Below are 18,928 nucleotides of genomic sequence, written 5' to 3'. Positions count from 1 at the left end.
GGTAATGTTTAATTATTCAATGCACAATCAATTCATTTATCCTTGACATTCAAGTAAACTAGCAATAAAGCATGTAAATTTCATAACGCCAAGGCTTTGTCGCGGCAAAGGTCAAAATTAGTTATTTTAAATTATTTCACAATTTCAGGTTTTTACCTTTTCATTGGCACGGACATGACAGTACTAGTCCTTCTTTTTAATTATCTCGTTAAAATAAAGTTACCTTAAAGGTTTTGTTGTTTCATCTATCACCCCAGTGATTCATTATCTACATAAAAGAAAACCTTTTTCATTCTAAAATCAACAAAACAAAATCACCGAAAGATTTGGATGTGTCTGTTGCCTCAAAGACTACTGAAAAAACGATTTTTATGATTATACTCGTAAATATGTTTTATAAATTTAAAACTTTAATTTTGTTAATAATATATAGTGAAAAAACAATTAAGTTATTATAAATGATTAAAACGAGCATAAAAAAGTCAAATATAATATGTAGTATTAAATATAACATAACGATGCAGTATGAGTCTATAACACAACATTGATGGATTTGACTATGCACATATTTTCTACGGTTTACTACGAGTACATACATAAAACGTTAATCATTTATTTCTTGAAGTAAATGAAATTACAATTGCAGGTATATAAACTGAAGAAAGTATTAATTGATATTTTTTTTTTTTAGAAAACTTAAGGTTCTTAAACTAAAGGTTCTTATTTCTTGCACCTGCTATGTTGTAAACGTTCGTTATGTTATAATTAGTTTGTAATTGAATTCATTTGTAGACGTATGTGTATGCATATGTAGTGTGCGTGTATGTGTGCGTCTTATTTTGATTCAAAATATACATTGGTATAGGATACATAACATTAAATACATACAATTAAATCTATAACAACATGAACTTAAAATGCAGTTACTCAACAATTAAGGATTAGCTTTGCGGTTACATTAAGCGGTTAGTGTTTTGTGTTATTAGCTAACGTTCGGCTTTTTTACTCAAATCATGTTTTAGTCATTGCTTTTTAAAGATTCATATAGGAATACGCTTCAGCCTGTAATATCCCTCTACTAGACATAGGCCTCTTTCCACATGTACGAGAAGGATCAGAGCTTAATCCACCACGCTGCTCCAATGCGGGTTGGCCAATATAGTCCCATCTATGAGTAACGATCGCTATCAGGTGTACATGGTAACAATCGGGACCGACGGCTTAACGTGCTCTCGAAGGCACGGTGGAGAGGCCCACAAGGACTTCACAAACATCCTGACCATGGCAAACATCACTCAAAGTTAGTCTTTATCAACATTTATCAAACTCTTAATCCTTCTTTCCTTCTTACTAATTTATTGTATTATTTTCTGACATATTGGGAGATTGAAATAATTTTGTTTTTTTTTTACAAAAAACTTAAGACATAATGAAATTGTGCCTGAAGTAATAAAAATGATTTATTTACACAGAACATTGAAAAGTGAGTGTGAGAGAGAAATTCTAGCATTTATTATGTTGCCCAATATATGTATATGTATTGAATAGAAACAGTTTTCCGCTTTCAGATAATTAAACATTTAGACGTAGGTAATTATTACTTGTATTTTTCGTCGCGGAAGAATTATAAAAAACTGGATATTCCGTTTTAACTGAAACAGGTTTATTGTTTACAAAGTTTTAATCCACCATTATGATGCACCCATTGGACTTCGCTTGAGTAAGGTAAACAGGGGATTTGTTTGCTTTTACTACAGTTTTTGCGTCCAACCAAGCGGTCAACTACAATCGATAGTATTCACTTTAAAATAGAAAAGCCTAATTTACTGTAAAAAATTTATACATCTTTTAAATATTATCAAAATGACATTAATCCAGAGTATTATTCTAAAAGGATACATTAGATAATTTAAGTTTTACAGTCACAGATAAAAAAGTCACGTCCTCTCAGAAATAAAAAGTAGTTTGTAGGATTAAAACAGATTTATATTTCTCACAGCTCGGTACAAAGTAAAGTGAGTTGACATCTTTACTGTCAGTTGATTCTGACTACTCGAATGACCGATATTAATCATACATATAGGAGAGAACCTCCAATTTGTTTATTTTTGTATTTATGTCATAACTAATTACTGGGTTTTGATGATTTAATTTTATCGAGATCTGACGAGTACTTTTTGATTTATTTGTCACTAGCGACCCGCCTGGCTTCGCAAGGTTGCAAAAACTACCAGTGTTCCTCTACTATATTATGCATGTATTATACATATAAACCCTCCTTTGGAATCACTCTATTTACTGATGAAAACCGCATCAAAATCCGTTGCGTTGTTTTAAAGATCTGAGCATACACAGTGGTAAGCGACATTGATTTATACTATGTAATGATAATGCGTACTTAATTTTACTAGTTTTTCAACTACCAACGTTTCGTTACTTCTCGATGAAATTTAAGTATATATTTTCGTTTTCACACGCTTTCTTTCTGAATAAAATTTCAATTATTATTAATTTAAAATTCAGCTGACCTAATCCGGATTTAAACGCCGTGTCTTATTTATAGTTCAGTGCACAAGTCGACAAAGTCGAAAAAATCACCATTGACGTCATCGCTACATATTTCAATAGGTCATCAACCCTTAACCGTATTTTTTAACCGACTTCAAAAAAAGGAGGAGGTTACTCAATTCGACCATGTTTATATATATATAAATATATATATATATATATATATATATATATATATATATATATATATATATATATATATATATAACCAGTCCGATGATTAGGCCAGCTTTCAGATGCACGATCACCTCTTCGTTCTACTTGTTCCTGAAACAACCTCGCAGCTTCCGCAGCATTCCCTCTTGCGTACCCGTAAAAGTAGTGCATTTGTTCATAGTTCTCACTTGTAAAATGGGCATTACAACGTCTTGTCATGATGAAGTAAACACCAGTTTTCACTTGCAACCAATAGATAAGTTTGCACTCAAAGTTCTTAGGGAAAGCCAATTCGTCGAGAGTTCCAATAATACGAGTCCAAATCGAAATGCAATCAAAGTCCGGTGTGAAAGCCAATTATTATAGCTTTAATGTGTAACTATCAGAGAAGAGGAATCGCTATCGTACTGTAAGCACAAGGGTAAGCAGACGACTAGCAGAGCAGTGTGACGTATTCAGTTCCTATCATCACCACTAGTCACGGATTGCCCCTATCTTACTCTAACATTAGTTCATTGACTCTATTTGTCACTTTCCAAACAAGTGGCGCGGCTATCATACCGTTTAACTATTGTTTTTTATCTGTTTTCAAAGTCATACTCCCAGTAAACACGACCAAATTTATTACAATTTTTTAAACTTAAGTTTTCAAATATCAGACTTGTCGTATTTAAACCAAAATTTGGGGATGATGCCATAAAGTTAACTTACTGAATTTTTTATGGTAGAAACTAGATAAACTAAGGAAGTTTTTAAGATTCTTTTAAATAAATTATTTTGTTGCTATTATTTTTTTTTTAATCTTCGAAGTTATGTTTTTTTTTTTGCACTTTTCTTTTTTTAAGTACTTCTATTATGTTTAATCGCATGATTTTACTTTTAGGGTTTATTTGTTTATGTATTAGTTAGGACCCAAGGTTTAGCTAAATTATTAAAAAAAAATCAGGCATTTATCTCAATTATTTACGAAGTTATGATCAAAAATAGCGCTAAGGTCGAAAAACATTGAAAAATTAGAAAAAAAATCATATCTCCTAAACTATAAAAAATCGGATCATATACATAGGGGTGATTTGGAATCCCCAAGGGATGTTCTAGCTCTGGACTTCCGCTTGACAGTCTTTCCTGGGACACCCTGTATATATTATATTTACTTGACTATTTTTTCGTCTACCTACGTTGTATTACTTGTCAATATAATTGAAGTCGGTTTTTCTTCGTTTGCCTGCAAACACAATTATGTAGTTAGTTTTCGGGACACTGAATTTTCTCAATGGTCAAGATTTAAGGTTCCAGTAGATATTTTTAAGGCGATTTATGATGTAATTTTTAAGTGGTTTAAAAGAAAAGATTTATTAGTCAATAGTCTGACCATTGTACTACACAGTCTGTAAATTTAAAACTATATTTAATGATGTCTTTGTGGTGTACAATGAAATAAAAATAAATAAAAATATATTGTTATTATTATTATCATTGTGATGAGACAAAATTCATTGCGATCAAATGATGTACAAAAGCTAGCAGAAAATATATAATTTTCCTTAAGTAATGTAAGTTTTGTTGAGGAAACAGATGTATAGTACGCAGATAGATCTGTAAATTGTTATGGGGTATTTGGCGTAAGTATTTGTAGAATATTTTGTGTAATGACTTAAATTACTTGGTCTCCTTATCAATAAATATGCAAAAATTATTTAATAAATAGGATTTTTTTTTCTTGAATACTCTACGAATTATTATGATATACAAAAGATCCATCGGATCTCTCTGAAAACAAAAGTCTTTACTTTGTTTTACAAGCTTTTTACAGAACTTTGAACCGGTTTGGATGTCTATCCTTGTAAGCCTTCCACCGTGCCTCGGAGAGCACGTTAAGCTTAACCGGCCCGGTTGTTATCATATAAACCTGATAGTGATCGTTATTCATAGTAGGGAATATATCCACCAATCCGCAGTAAAGCAGCGTGGTAGATTAAGCTCTAATCCGTCTCCTACATAGAGAAAAAGTCTATGACCAGCAGTGGGATATTAGATACTGGATCGTATCGTAAATTGTACAGAACTATTTATGGCCGAATTTGGACAGTAACTGAAATGTACACTCATATCACTCAAATCGTTATTATAGACCGGTTCCTATATTCAGAAAATGATTCGTTTCTCCAACGAAATTTTAAATTTCGAACATTTAATATTATAACATATACTATTGTGCTGAATATAGGAACCATATGTAGTATGGATATGCGACGTCACAAGACTACAAAATTCGAATCAAGACCGTGTAAGGAGGTTCAATGGTAGGTGAGATCATCGTCAAAACAGAAGTCGGTTCCAGCTATATCAGTAACTACTAGTAAAGCGAACTGGCGACATGATTACAAATATTACATAATTAAGTAATTTGACATTAAAAACTCCTAACCTAGGTCAGAATACACGAAAAATCGAAAAGATGCGCTGTTAATAACTCTACAGGCTTCATACAAAAAAAGTTAAAGACAGTTTTATGACTGAACTTAAAAGGCTTGGTTTTTTTTCTTGCTTGGTTTGTATGGCTACTTTTATATAATAACTTAGAAATGGTAAATATGACAGTACTATTAAGTGGGATATAATGCTTAGGATGAAAGTATAAACTAATTAATATCATATGTATAGATCAATAGTTATATTGTTCTTTTTTTGTACAACGAGGTTGGCAAACAAGTAATGGCTCACCGGATAGTAAGCGATTACCGGCGCTTACAGACATCTGCAACACTAGAAACATCGCAACGCGTTGCCGACCCCATCCCCTTTTCCCCCAAGAATGCTTACGGTTTCTCATGAATAAAATAACTGTAATATAGTACAACCGGACAAAAGTACATGATGACATTTTTTATACCTTTTCCTTATATCTTCTCCGAATTTTCTCGTTTTTACTTTATTAAACTTACATAAAACTCCAAATGATAAATTAATGTTTGATCTGTACCAATTCCTTTATGTTACTTTAGTTCTTTCTATGTTAATTTTACACTTATAATTTTCGGACTTAGATTGCGTAGTGCGCCAGGCTGGGATACTATAACATCAAAAATTGTTAAGGAGAATATTGCGTCTCTTGCGTTGCCGATTGCTTACCTTTGCAATCTTAGTCTAGAAACAGGTGTTTTTCCGGATTTATTTAAAAGGGCAGTGGTTTGTCCGATATATAAATCTGGTGAGAAGAATCAAACTACCGGCCAATCTCTTTACTCTCTACCCTATCTAAAATATTAGAGAAAGTGGTAAATAAACGAATGATAAATTATTTAGAAAAAAAATGAGTTGCTTAGCAAATATCAATTTGGCTTTAGGAAAAATAAATCAACGGAAGACGCAGTACTAAGATTAACAAATAATATAGTATCGTATTTAGACAAGGGTGACAAGTGTTTGGGAGTCTTTCTAGATCTTCAAAAAGCGTTCGACACAGTGTCTGTACCGATACTCCTGAAACGTTTGGATAGTATTGGCATAAGAGGTGTGGTTCTTGAGTGGTTCACGGACTATTTATCGAAGAGAACACAGTGTGTGAGGGTGACTGGTGTTATGAGTGATCAACTTACCTGTAGGTTCGGTGTTCCACAGGGCAGCACTCTTGGACCTACATTATTTCTTATCTATATTAATGAACTCTGTAATGTAGTTACCCAGTGTAACGTGGATATAACTATGTTTGCTGATGACACTGTACTACTTTTTCACGGTAGCAATTGGGACACTGTATACACTAAAGCTGAAAATGGCCTTGCTATAGTCACAGCCTGGCTGGAGGAAAGCTTGCTGTCCTTGAATGTTTCAAAGACGAATTATATATGCTTCAGCAAGTCAGCATCGGATAAATTGTTACCTAATTCTGGACTTAAAATACATACGCACCCTTGTAACCGCATCGTTGACAACTGTAACTGTGGCTGTGGAAAACTTAATAGAGTAGATTCCGTGAAGTACTTAGGTGTAGTAGTCGATGAACGACTTAATTGGAACTTACATATTACTACTTTAACTACTAGGATCAGAAAGCTTATGTACATCTTCAAAAATTTACGTTCAATATGTGAAGAAAGGCTCCTAATTCAAGTCTATCGAGCACTCTGCGAGTGCCTTGTGAGATATTGCATCTGTGCATGGGGAGGCGCTGGTAAGACAAATATAATGCTTGCAGAGAAGGCCCAACGCGCGGTCCTAAAAGTAATATTCTCTTTACTTTATAGGCATCCCACAGTTGCGGTGTATAAACAAGCTGATGTACTGACTGTAAGACAAATATACATATATGAAGTTGTTAAAAGATACCATAAGAAGTGTGTACCTTATTTACCTATAATGAACAAAAGGATAAAAAGATGTCCGGTAAATCCTACGAAAACAGCGTTTGGACGAAAACATTACAATCACCATGCTCCAACTCTTTATAATAAAATTAACACAATTTTTAACATCAGAACACTTAATAACTATACATTAAAGGAAAAATTACTTGCCTGGTTAAAATGCTTAGATTACAACGCTACAGAGAATCTTTTAATAACAGTTAAATAATAACTATTGACTAACGTGATATACACAGACATATATACAGACACAATCACACACACACACAAACACACACACACAAACACACACACACAAACACAAACACACGCACACGCACACACACACAAACACACACACATACACATGGTAATAAATAGTGATCAACTAAACACACATGGCACATGTTTTCCATCTAAATGTTAATTATAGTTTAAAGTTATTAATGTTAATGTTAGCTAGTTTTGATTTTTTTGTACCATTGAATTGATAATAATTAATTTTTAAGGGCATAATTTGTTATTACATATATTTAAGGGGAGGATACTGGCGTCTGCAACACAGTGCAAACTAGTGCAGGAGTCAGGGTAATCTGTATTGTATAATTTATGATTGTGTCCAATAAAGATTATTATTATTATTATTATTAATTTACATTTTTATAGCAGATTTAACCTGCATTTAAACTATAGTAAGGAAATAAACCCTCCGTTAACAATACTGATTTAAGCACGTCACATTGTTATCACAATAGATAAAAAAAATCTTTTCTATAGACCTCTTCATAGCATTAAAGGAATTCAACTTTATTATTATTCGGGTATAAAAAGGGACAATTCTTAGATAAAAGTTATAATAGAAACTATTACGCAGTAAGTCCCTCTTAGATCAAAATCTTTTTCAATAAAATGTAATATACATTTTATTATGCGTATTTGATTTTATATAATATTAAGTACAAATGCATATACCATTTTTGTATCCCGATGATCTCCACTTACCATCGTGTTACTTTGCTTAGTATTTGTAACTTTCTATAAATGCCTATATCTTTTTACAATGATTAATGTGATGTACATAAAAATCGTTTTGTTTAATTTTATTTGATTTTTAAGATTATGTGAATGACATATGTATGACCTGTGTGCTACTCTAGTAACAAGTTATAAGTACAGATCAAAAATATTCCAAACATTCAAAATATATTGAATAAGAATCAATGACATATTTTTTTCGTTATTCTCAAAAAGAAAAGAAAAGAAAATAGATTTGGACTAGTTATATTTTCTCATCTGATTGTGGCAAATGTGACTTAAGGCGCACTTTAAAATGAAATAATAATTTATGAAGATAATAGGAATAATAAATTTAAAATAACTTTTACACAAAATAAAAGAAAATCTGCTTTTGTACCGACTTGTATGCGATCTTACGTATTTTTTAAATTTTTGTGAATCATATGTGTACTTTACACATATCTGTCAGTACCTGTCGATAATGCGAAGCACATACCTAAGAGTTTAAAGTTGTCTATAAATAAAGTATAGTTTTTTGTTAAAAATACTTTACGCTTCGAAGACGTTGTGTTTATTATGGAACATGACAGGGTAATTTGTGATTACTTAATTTATTCTTACCAATTTATTGATTGGATGTACCTATAGGATCGGCGCGGATATTAAGCACTCGGCGAAAGTGCGGATTTTTTTGTGCTTCGTGCAGAGTCGCAAACAGAAATAGTTTTGTTCAGTAAAATGAAAAAGTACTTACTTAAAAAGTACTTAGTAATCATCAAATCTCTATAACATATATATCTACCTAAATGTTAAAGTAAATTTAAAGGTCAACGCTTAATATCCGTAGCGATAACAACACTGTCTGATTGTAAAATTATCAAAAATTTTCCAAATAAAAATCGGATAAGTACGTAAGTAATTAAAAATTTCTCTCATCTTGGCGTAATTCCTGAAGGATATACGCGATTCACACATATATATTTAAATTCTGGTATTAATGTTAATATTTAATATATACCTACCACGTATTATAATTTAAATCAATTAAAAGATATATCCAAGATACAATATTACTAAAATGATACAGCAAAATTATTATACGTGTAAAACATATACATACCTATAAATAAATACAATTTAACGAATAATACTATCAATCATTTTCAAATCAATAATTTTATCATTACTTAAAGATATAAAACGTAGATAAAGTTGTATTCATGTTTTTTGTAATAAATCTTATTAGTCACTAGATATTTGTAACCATTAGCAATAATTAGGTATTTAGTTACTACGGTTTTTTTTTTTGCTAGAGCGCAGTGATAAAACTAACATTAAATTTTTTAGGTACATTTATAAATTATATTAGACAAATCAGTAATACTGTCTTAGTTTGTACTTGAGTAAGTTTATATACCCTTATTAATTATATATGTTAAGTAAATACATAATACAATGAAAATAAAAACGTTATTTTTTCAAATATATTAATATCTGTGATTAAATAATCCGATTTAATTTGTCATAGATTATGTATGAAAAATATATTAACAATAATAACGATCGTATCATTTTATTTACAAAGATAACAAAATAAAACATTTTAAAACAAAATATCGATGTGTTTTTTTATGAAAAAGTTTTAATATTAAATCAAATAAGTTAATTTTCATAACAAAATATATTTATAAATTTATTTTCATGGATTTCAGTGATACCAAAATAATACAGATGATAATGTGTTTGAGATGAGATGAGATTTGAAATCTATTATTACATAAAAATATTAAAACTAGGAGACAATATATTTATTATTGAACTATATCTTATTTTATGGAGACTACGAAATAGTTTTTCAATTTTATTTTACGTATTTTATTTCTATTACACAAAGATATGTTTTATTTTCTGCTACCTATAGGTTTTCACTAAATCAAAATAAATTTTCGCTCACTCCAAATTTAAAAGGATTCAAATTTTTAGTTAAATTTTCATACCTATTTTACATTTAGCCCCAAAACCTTCCGATACTCACATATAGCTGTATTGTTTAAGAATTAAACCTTCAAACAGACTTGCTATATTTTATTTATAATTAATTATGTTCCAGGTGTGTTTAAAATATATTTAGATCATAACCTTTGGCTAGCTTCGTTGAAAAATTTACGATCATTTTATAGTGCAGAGCAACGAACGTTAAACCAACAGTTGGGGCAAATATGGCAAATATTAACAATTTTCAGGGAAATTAGGTACTTGGTCAGATCGAAGTAGCAAATCCACTGTTGTTTATTCGTTGAAGATAAATTGTTTGTGAATCAATTTTAATGAACACGACAAAATTTGCGGCAATTTTTGCAACAAATTTATACGGTAATGCTTAATCAAACTTACAAAATAAATTATTTTAAGTATTTAAATATCAGATTTTATTTATAAATTGGTGTAGAAAAATAATAGATGAAATATTTAATAAATGCGGCTAGCTTAAAATTTTTTTAATTGTTAATTTCTACGTTTCGATTCAAAGATACTATTTATTTATCTTTCGTAGCGAATAATTATCGTCGCTTTTAAAGTTATACATTGAATGTAAAAACATTCTCTTAAGACTGGGCACAAACTATTATAATAAAGTAGCATTTGATTAGGAATTTAGTTAATACAAACCCTACATTAAAAGGAAACTTATAACACTTTCTTCAGGCAGTAATAAAAAAAAAACTTACATTCTTCAAATTTAAGAAGCAAAACCGACGATTGGACACTTTCCTGTTCAGTTTCTTTAAAACTATTTAATATCCAACTCACAAAATCACCACATAACAAACTTTAAGTAACTTAGTTTAAATTACCAACTTACTTGTTCTTTCAAGTGTCAACTTCACGTACGAACTTCAAATATATTAAATTTAAGTCACTATAAAAAATTTCGATTCACTATAGCACTTAACTAATATGTACAATTTATTTATAACGGCCATTTCTTTTTTAATATTCGCGTTTTCTTTGCCATATCGAACGGCTGACGCGTAGCGCTACACGTCTATTTGACATGAAATTCGCGTACCAACTGCCGGTGCCGGCTATCCGCTGGGTTGGCGCGCACCTGTAGCTTGCTTCAGTATTCACTATTTTGAAAATTGAATTATAATGAATTAAAAATAAAATGAATATTTTTAAATAAACGTTTTATATAAAAACATACATTATCGTCATCGTTGTAAAGATATTTAGAAAAAAATCTTGATATTAAAAATTTAAGGAATCTTTGACACGTATTGTTGTTCCTTTCATTACTCCAGTTACCTACTAAATAAAACTACTATGGATAATAGGATTTTTTAAATAAAATGTTTGATCATAATATAGTTACGTGATCTCATTACGTGATCTCATTAGGTGAATGACGTGAGTATAAGCAGATATTTTACAAATAATTGTTTTATGAAAGGAGCACATTATATTTCATAGGTACTAGGTACTCCATTTTATTATCTGGGCACATCATAGAACGTTTTTAAAATTTGAGATCGAGCCTACTTGTTTGTGTAAATAAAAGATGTAAAGCAAGTGGACTGTATTTATTGTACAAAAAATATATGCTTATAAAGACTGATATTATTTGATGTGAGCCCGGTGCGGCTAAGAGTAGAAGTGACCGCTAGAAGGGGAGGGGCGCGCGGGGGCCGCAACACCAGCCGTACACGCAGCAAGCCACCGCCCTGTGCGCTGTGTCGGTGCGCGATGTCGCGAACATACTCCCGGGCCTTGAAGATTATGATCTTCAAATTTGTTTAACTGGAAGAGGACAGAGATTGTTAAAACTTCGAATTATAGGGCCTCTCTTTGTTTGTACTTCGGCAACTCTGCAAACTCCGTCACTGCCCTTCATCAGCTTTATTACTTTCCCCATAGACCAAAGTAATGGTGGTGCACTGGCATCCCTGATCAGGACTATGTCTCCTATTTCCAGTTTCCCAGAAGATGCGTGCCATTTCTGTTTCTGTTGAAGTTGATGTATATATTCATGTGTATAGCGGCTCCAAAAATGCTGTCTCAGCTTCTCTATTCTCTGAAAGCGTTGAAGTCTATTAATGTTCACGTCTTGAAGTGGGGGATAAGGAACAGACATGAGCGGTCGTCCAATAAGGAAGTGGGCTGGTGTTAAAAAGGTAAGGTCTAGAGGGTCTGTGGACAAAGGTGTAAGAGGTCTTGAATTAAGGATTGCTTCTATTTGATATAAACATGTTGAAAGTTCCTCATAAACTAGATGTGTTAAATTCAAAATACGATACAAAAGAGTTTAAACAGATTTCACTGCAGCCTCCCAAATACCCCCAAAGTGAGGCGAATATGGCGGTATAAAATTAAAATTAATATTAAGTTCGGCTAAATTACTTTGTATATAAGGATTATTAAATTTTAAAAAACGTTTAAGATCGTTACATGCTCCTACGAAGGTTGTACCATTATCGGAATACATGTTTTGAGGTTTACCCCTTCTTGATATGAAACGATTGAACGCAGCCAAGAATGGGTCCTTGCTAAGATCTGTCACAAGTTCTAAATGCACGGCCTTGACTGCAAAACAGATGAAAACACAAATATAAGACTTATGCAATTTACAACCGCGTCCCTTTCGGTCAGCTATTAAAATCGGACCAGCGTAATCGACTCCTGTATTCAGAAAAGGAAATTCAAGATACGTTCTTTCAGCTGGTAAGTTACCCATAATGGGTTGTGGTGATTTTGCGTTATGTCTTGTACATCGAATGCAAGCATGAACAATTGATTTCGCTAAATTTCTGCCACCCAATGGCCAAAAGTGATTTCTTATATTGGATAAAATTAATTGAGCGCCACCATGAAATAATTCCTTATGCTTACATTCAAAAATTATTTTAGTTAAATGATGTTTTGAGCACAATACTATGGGATGCTTAATGTCGTATGTGTAAAATGAATTTTTTAATCTTCCACCAACTCGTATTAAATTATCTGAGTCTAAAAAAGGTGTAAGTGCTCGTAACCTACTACCCTTTGGTATCGGTTTGGAAGACATGAGTAATGCATATTCTTCAGGGAACATTTCCTACTGCGAATAACTGAGAAGACGTTTTTGTGACATTTGTAATTCATAAGAAGATAAAAAATTATTAAGTTTATTCAATTTATTTCGGCAATTAAAAATGAATCTATGAATGTATGCTAATACTCTTATTAATTTTTTAAAATTTGATGTTTGATGAACTAATTGATGTAATAAATTTTTATTATTTATTAATGAATTATTATTATGTACGTGATGTGTAAGCTCTGGAAGTGAAATGTTATTAAAATTTGGAGTAGAAGGAATATGAAATTCTGGTGTATGTAGAAAGTCAGGGCCTTTCCACCAAAGTGCGGAAGCGCTGAGGAAGTCAGCATTCACCCCCCGAGAAGCTAAGTCAGCAGGGTTCAGTTTAGACTGCACATAACTCCATTTCATACAACTTGTGGTCTCTTTTATCTCATTTACTCTGTTTCTTACAAATTGCTTAAGGGAACTTGACTCTGTTGAGAGCCAGCCCAAAACTATTGTAGAATCGCACCAAAAATAGCAATCATTAAACTCTATCGTTAAGGATTTTACAACTTTTTTATAGAGTCTTGTACCTAATAAAGCACCGCATAGCTCTAATCGAGGTATGGTTGTAGGTTTTAGAGGCGACACTTTATTTTTTGATGTCAAAAGGCAAACATGAATTAAGCCACTGGTAGAAATAGTTCTTACATAAACACACGCACCATAACCACGTTCTGAGGCGTCTGTGAATACGTGTAGTTGCACTTCTTGGGGATTATCTTGTAAAGTCCAACGTGGTATGCGTATTGAATTTAGATTACTGAGACAACTGATTATGTTAATGAATTCGTGTTTGATTTTAGGTGGTACTTCATCATCCCACCCACACTTTTGCGACCATAAGTGTTGTAGTAAAATTTTTGCCTGTAATATACAAGGGCCCACTAAGCCTAAAGGGTCAAAGACTTGACTGATAAATGAAAGAATGTTACGTTTTGTGTATTGATGTTCAAAAGAATTGTCTATTGAAAAATAAAAAGTATCAACTGAAGTATCCCAGTATAATCCTAATGTTTTAGAAGGTGAAGAGTCTAAATTTAATTTTTTATTTGTACAATCGTTACTAAAATTTAAACTATCTAAAATTTCTTGACTGTTCGATTGCCACTTTCGTAAGTTAAACTTTGCGGATTCTAGAGTAGATTTTATATCCTTAGCTAGTTCAATAGCCGATTCTATTGAGTTCGCACCCCCCAAAAAATCATCGATGTAAAAATCGTGTTTAATAGAACGCTGAGCATTTAAATTTGATGTTTCATTAGCAAGAGATACCAGACAATTTGTGGCTAAATATGGAGCTGATGATGTTCCATATGTAACAGTATTAAGTGTGTACGTTTTAAAAGGTTCATTTGAATTAAATCTGTATATAATTTGTTGTAAAGAGCGCTGTGATTCATGGACTAATACAGCTCTATACATCTTTTCGACGTCCCCAGTTACGGCGTATTTATGTTCACGGAATCTCAACAATATAGAAAAAAGGTCATCTTGAGTTTTAGGGCCTATCATTTGTATATCATTAAAGCTCTTACCAGACGTCGTAACGGCAGATGCGTCAAAAACAACGCGCAATTTCGATGTTGTACTTGACTCTCTAATTACTCCATGATGTGGCAAGTAATAATTATATTTATTGGCGATGTGCGAATTGTGTAAATTTAACGACATGTGGCCGAGATCAATGTATTCTCTAATGAATTCATCATAGTCATGTTTAAATTTACTATTTCGTTTAAATCTATTTTCAAGTGCAAGAAATCACCGTTTAGCTAAAGCGTATGAATCTCCTAAGCTGTCTGGTGAGCTCTTCAATGGTATAGTAAGTGCGGTAAGTAGAATTTCGAAATATATCCTCACAAGCTTTTTCTTCGTGAGAATCCGGCTCGAAGGACCATTTGTTTGTGTAAATAAAAGATATAAAGCAAGTGGACTATATTTATTGTACAAAAAATATATGCTTATAAAGACTGATATTATTTGATGTGAGCCCGGTGCGGCTAAGAGTAGAAGTGACCGCTAGAAGGGGAGGGGCGCGCGGGGGCCGCAACACCAGCCGTACACGCAGCAAGCCACCGCCCTGTGCGCTGTGTCGGTGCGCGATGTCGCGAACACTACTATTAAATTCGTGTAATGTTAGCTTTATAATTATTGTTTTTAGAAGTTCTGGTGAATACCTATAACTATATTTCTTTTCCAATTCTCTCAATAGTTTTTAACTTCTAAAACTATTACAATACTAAATTAACTAGAATTGATAGTTTCAAATCAAACATTTATAAAAGTGATAAATTTATATAACGTAATATCGTAAATTCTAAAACGAAACGTGTAAGAAATGAGCAAATTTTAATCTCTATTTAAATCTAAATACATCACCTCTATTTTAACAATATGCGTACTTTCGACCTGTACAGGCAGTGCCATTTCTCATTATGGCATTTCGCTTTATATGGTAAATGAAAAATCTTTTAAGAGGGTATTGTTAAGAGTTGCGTCTGTGTGCGTTTTGTCCAACTTACACATACAGAAACATCAATTATAAAAAACATAACCCTTCCTTGGCAGTCGGGTAATAAGAAACTAAGAAATAAAATAAAAATAATTGTGTTTGCTCGCAAACGAAAAAAAAACCGACTTCAATTACATCGAAGAGTAATACAACGTAGATCGACGAAAAAATAGTCAAGTAACTACGCGTTATCAGAGATTACTCAAAAGTAGTTATCAGATCTCGATAAAATTTATATGTGATCACATGATAAACATCAGCTTTCGATTAAAGTAAAAATTATCAAAATCGATACACCAAGTAAAAAGTTATTGCGGATTTTCAAGAGTTTCCCTCGATTTCTCTGGGATCCCATCATCAGATCCTGGTTTCCTTATCATGGTACCAAATTAGGGATATCTCCTTTCCAACAAAAAAGAGAATTATCAAAATCGGTACACCCAGTAGAAAGTTATGTGGTATAATACAACGTAGGTCGACGAAAAAAGCGTCAAGTAAAAACGCATTATTAGATATAACTCGAAAAGTAGTTGTTAGATCTCAAATAAATTTAAATGGGACCAATTGGCACACACCACCTTTCGATTAAAACAAAATTTGTCGAAATCGGTCTACCTGGTCAAAAGTTCTGATGTAACATACATCAGAACTTTTGACCAGGAACTTTTTCAAAAAAAAAAAAAAAAATACAGTCGAATTGAGAACCTCCTCCTTTTTTGGAAGTCGGTTAATAAAGAAGGTTCGTTTGAATGACTCTTTCTCACTTCAATTCATTATTATACTAAGATTTGAACAAATTAAACTCCGTCACGGATAAATCGTCAATAATCATTTGTTTATTACGAATCATACTGGCTATTCATAATTATTCACTTTTGTACCATAACGTGACGCTTGTGACAGATAAGACAACAAGACATATCACAGAACGTCGCAGTTGATTGTGACGTAGTTTAATATTATCAATACTGTGCGAATTTTGCGTATAAAAATAAAGAAAATAATCCAATTTAATTTTGTCATAGAGTATCTAAAGATAGAATTTATAAACTCCATAAACAAATATACGAATCGGTTAAACTTGTCTGAAATGTTAATATATATAGGTATATAATGTTAAGCAATTAGTAATAGAGAATTTTGCAAGAAAATATTTAAATATATAAATATTTTTTCTAACACCGATAAAATCTCTCATTATATTGTTTAGTCGATGGCAAAGTGAAGCTATAGAATTATTTCTATGGAAAAAACCAGTAAGCGGACGGATGAGTGGGTCATCTGTGTACTATTAGGAGGGTACTTGTATGTTCTGATTCTCTATGTTGTAGGTCGTTTTTATAATATGCGAGGGACATTTCAAGTGTGATCGGATTTTATATCAGTGACTTTCATTATTTAAATATATTATTTTAAATATTTAGTTTTATTGATGCGTACTTTATTTTCATTTCCTTTACCCCAAAGTTGTTTGGTAGAGAACGCTCCTCGGCGGTAAGGTCCCACTTTTTACCTTGTGATATTTTGGTATCTCCTATTTATGTTTTGCTATTATCATCATCATCACAGCAGCCTTTCGCAGTCCACTACTGGACATAGGCCTCCACAAGTTCAGTTTGTTTTGCCCAAAGTCACCACGCTGGGCAGGCGGGTTGGTGACCGCAGGTCTGGTTTTGTCGCACCGAAGACGCTGTTGTCCTTTTTCGGCCTTTGTATTTCAATGCCAGCAGTTGGATGGTTATCCCGCCCTCGGTCGACTTTTTAAGTTTCAAGGTTTTGCTGTACGGTAAAGTAATAGTCAATTTAAAGTAATTCTGATACAATGAATTAGTAAGAAAACTTTCAAGTAGGTACAATCATTATTAATTTAACAATCGTCTACTGAGCTAATAGTATTATACAATTTACAAAGAGAATTTAAACTACAAGTACTAGGAATTAAATGATAACACCGTCTACAAATCGTTACCTCCTATAGTATATTTTAAGAAATCACCAATGTGTAACTGAATAAAGGAATTATCTCCCCGATAGAGGAAGGGAATAAGGAAAAGGAATTCCGCTTTTTCAGTCATCGACTTCATACACTCTCAATAATCTTACTGAACGCAATAAAGTTAATGTTTCCTTCCTGGGGCAGTTAGTAAGGCTTTAATTCTTGTAAAACAAGTCCGACTTTTTTAATACTTTTCTTTATTAAAAATTAAGTTTAAAATTATTTTTAATGCATTAAAATTTTTACGTGGTAAAAGAATATAAAAAAAATAAAGATGTGATTTTAATAAAATTCCTTTTATTCAATTTACAATTAATAACATTGTATAATGATGTCCCGGATGTTATTGTATACACTTGATAGCGATAGTTAGGTACTCGCATCAGGAAATATATTAGGCAACCCGTATTGTAACAGCGTGATGGATTCGATTCTCCTCCTATATAGTAAAATAGGCATATGCCTAGTGCGGTGTACAAGCTAAATCAATCAAAATCAGTCAATTTCAAACTTAAGAGAAAGTAGCTGTTATTACTGTTACTTACCTTTCATAAGAATCTTCATTATAAATCGAAATTACCTTCTTATTAACTATATTATAATTATTGTTGTAGTGACACAAAAATAAATAAAATATATTTGACTTATTATCCTGCTACACTAGTTCCTAGAAGCCTATTACTAACAACTACGCTCTATATAATTAGAAAAGCCTACAAACTACAAAAAATGTGTTTGTACTTATTTTTTGATAGACAATAGAAAAAAAAATGTACGGTACTCCATTATTCATTTGATTAAAAATAACACGTATTGTTTAGTACGAGACTAAAATTAAGTAATAAAAACAAAATGAATGTTAAACGTTCAAGTCGCGTTTAGACATGCCGTCTATAGAGATGCGCACAGTGTAATAATGTTATTTTATTACCACTAGCATGGAACATAGCACAAGCGCATGATGCGCGAATGGTCTCTTCTGATTGTAAGCGGTTAGGCCATCGTAGCCTGTGATATCAGTAGCGTCACAGTTATCACCTTAGGCGCCTAACCGGAGCTCTACTCCGTTACACACTACAGAAACTAGATTTTGAGCAGCATATTTCTTCCATTGCTCTACAACATATTAATATCAGTAACGGTAAAACAATATTCAGAAATACATCTGAAAATTTTGAAGTCATTTTTAGGTATTAGGTAAATTT

The 18,928-nt window shown here is 32.1% G+C and overlaps 1 long non-coding RNA gene across 1 annotated transcript; it reads right to left on the bottom strand.

The window, feature by feature from the left end:
• Window positions 1–11,656: 11,656 nt before the first annotated feature.
• Window positions 11,657–12,625, bottom strand: LOC123665097. The gene is made up of 2 exons (XR_006744989.1): window positions 12,537–12,625; window positions 11,657–12,162 (listed from the first exon to the last, which is right to left on the bottom strand). It is a non-coding gene; the product is annotated as an uncharacterized LOC123665097 (long non-coding RNA).
• Between the last annotated feature and the right edge of the window lie 6,303 nt (window positions 12,626–18,928).

This window comes from Melitaea cinxia, chromosome 23, assembly GCF_905220565.1.
Source record: "Melitaea cinxia chromosome 23, ilMelCinx1.1, whole genome shotgun sequence".
NCBI lineage: Eukaryota > Metazoa > Arthropoda > Insecta > Lepidoptera > Nymphalidae > Melitaea > Melitaea cinxia.
This window is presented reverse-complemented; position numbering and strand designations above follow the sequence as displayed.